The following is a 2,523-nucleotide window of genomic DNA, read 5'->3' on the forward strand; positions in this document are numbered from 1 at the left end:
AAACACTAAAAATTAAATAAAAAAATTTCTGACATTTTACATAAAATAAAAAGACAACTACTCCAATAAAAATGTTAAAAATACCTTTTTATGATAATCTTAGTTTAAAAAATGACTTATTTATTTTACAATTTACTACACTTTAAATAAAGATGACATTTTTATAACATATGAAAATCAAATTATAAAATCTATTATTTAATGATCAAAATAAAATATCTTTATATAAAAACAATTATAAAATCTTTATTAAAATATTTACCAAACAAAAATACATCAAATATGCATATTGTTTACCACTGCCGTTAAAAGCACAGCACCAAAATTAAAAAGCATAACTGCTGCATATAGCATATCCGTTCTCATACAAGAAATTATTATAAACGGTAACAACTGATGACCACATGATATATACAGTATTTTAGCAAGGATACGGCACAGTAATGGAAGCCTCATTCTTTGATCCTTGAGCTTGTTTACTCTCTGATTCTTGCGTGTCTGGAACCGCTGGAGGGATTCTTGTTCTACTGATTTTTTTTTTTAAACAAAGAAGCTCAACACTAAGGTGGAGCAAATAGCAGAAGCAGTAAGAGTAACACAAATAAAAATTAACTGGCATCTAATAGAATAAAACAACTCTATGTCATCTTTGACATAACCATCAATAACACAAGGGATCTTTATTCCTCCACTCCTGGTAGCTAAGAAATGACATGTCAATAATATCGTTTATGCCTTTTTCTTTATTCTGAAATATCTTCCTGTTTCTTTCCAGCCAAACGTTCCAGACAATCGCAAAATAGCAAATGAACCAATTTCTGGACTCATCCTTTCTACTGGTTGTGCTTGTCCAACATAAGAAATGCTCCTTCACAGTACCAGAAAATGACCACTTTCTGCCAAGATGAACTAACCATGCACACAAACCTGCCAAGTAAATTCACATCCAAGGAATAAGTGATGAACATTCTCAACATCTTTTTTACATAGAATACACATATTATCCTCCTGAGTAATTATCTCAAGTCGACACAATCTCTCTTTCGTATGCACCCTGCCAATCAAGGTAAACCACGCAAACAGCTCCACTCTTGGAGGAACTAAGCCCTTCCAAATAGTCTTGGTGAAACTATAACTTGTTATATCCTCTGGTAATGTTTCCTCCTGCAACACCTGCACAAATGAGTTAGTAGTAAAAACACCTTGTCTCTCAAACTTCCACACAAGCCTAGCATCTCTGTCTGCCGCTAGTTTAACCGGCCTCAAAACATCGCGCAACTGATTCACAATTTTCAACTCCCATTGGAATAGCTCACGCCTCCAATGAAAGTTCCAGATCCACTCTATCCCATTCCAAAACCCACAATCCCCAATGACTGATTACTGGTTACAGTAAATGCAGGTTCCAAAGGTACTAGGAGAGTAATAGAATAGTTCTTAAGCATTGAAATAATAGAAGACATGGTTGGTCTCTCAGCTGGATTTTCCTGAACACAGAGTAAACCAATATGGATGCACCTCATCATTTCATCTGATGAATTGTTCTCTAGTGATGGATCTACAATATTCATAGCTGTCCCCTCCCTCCAGTTTCTCCATGCCTACAAGAATTTTAGTCCATTATTGTAAATTCTGTTGAGCTTACTTGTTATCCAATTTCTATAAATAAAGATGTGATGTAATGTAATAGTGAGAAAAGGAAAGTTACAAAGTTTAGTGGTAACTCCTCCACATTCTCTCCATTGCCGGCACCCTGGTGTTTATAACCGCTCACAATTTGAAGAATTAATACACCAAAACTAAATACATCTGATTTCATTGAAAATTGTCTATAAATTATATACTCAAGAGCCATGTATCCACTGCATCTACATATTTTAGATATAATTCATAAATTACTTTTGGTACTAATTAAGGCTAATAATATTAAGAAAAAGGCATTAAAAATATTATATTATAAAATCATCTATAACTTAATTTTTAACAAAGTTAAGTGATAGTATTAAGGTAAATAAAAAGGTAATCAGAGCTTTGTACATTCAAAAATTTACTATGTTCCGAGAATTCTATTTGTATTCTCTCGACTTTGATTTACGAGAACTAATCTTGCTAAGCCAAAATCTGATATTTTAGGGTTCATCTCTCCGTCTAAGAGAATATTATTTGGTTTAAGATCATGATGTATGATACGCATTCTAGAATCTTCATGAAGATAAAGAATAGCTCGAGCAACGCCTTCGATAATTTTGTATCGACTTATTCAATTCAATTGTCCCTTCTTGATCGAATCTACATATACAACACAACCAAAAGTGTGATTTTTGTTTGTAGTTAGAATTTGTATTTAGAATAAAGTCCTGTTTTAGTTATCAATATTTATGTTAAATCTTAATCTTATCTCTAATATTTGAATTGTTATATTTTTTCTAAATTTTTTATTTTATTTAATTTTAATTTTATAACTAAAATTAATTTTAAAAAAAATACTCATTTCTTTTATTTTCATCTTTTTCTATATAATAT

At 31.4% G+C, this 2,523-nt stretch overlaps 1 pseudogene; it reads right to left on the reverse strand.

Moving 5' to 3' along the window:
- Nucleotides 834-2,523, reverse strand: part of LOC107610871 — a 17,665-nt pseudogene continuing 15,975 nt past the window's right edge.

Source organism: Arachis ipaensis, chromosome B08, assembly GCF_000816755.2.
Source record: "Arachis ipaensis cultivar K30076 chromosome B08, Araip1.1, whole genome shotgun sequence".
Lineage (NCBI taxonomy): Eukaryota > Viridiplantae > Streptophyta > Magnoliopsida > Fabales > Fabaceae > Arachis > Arachis ipaensis.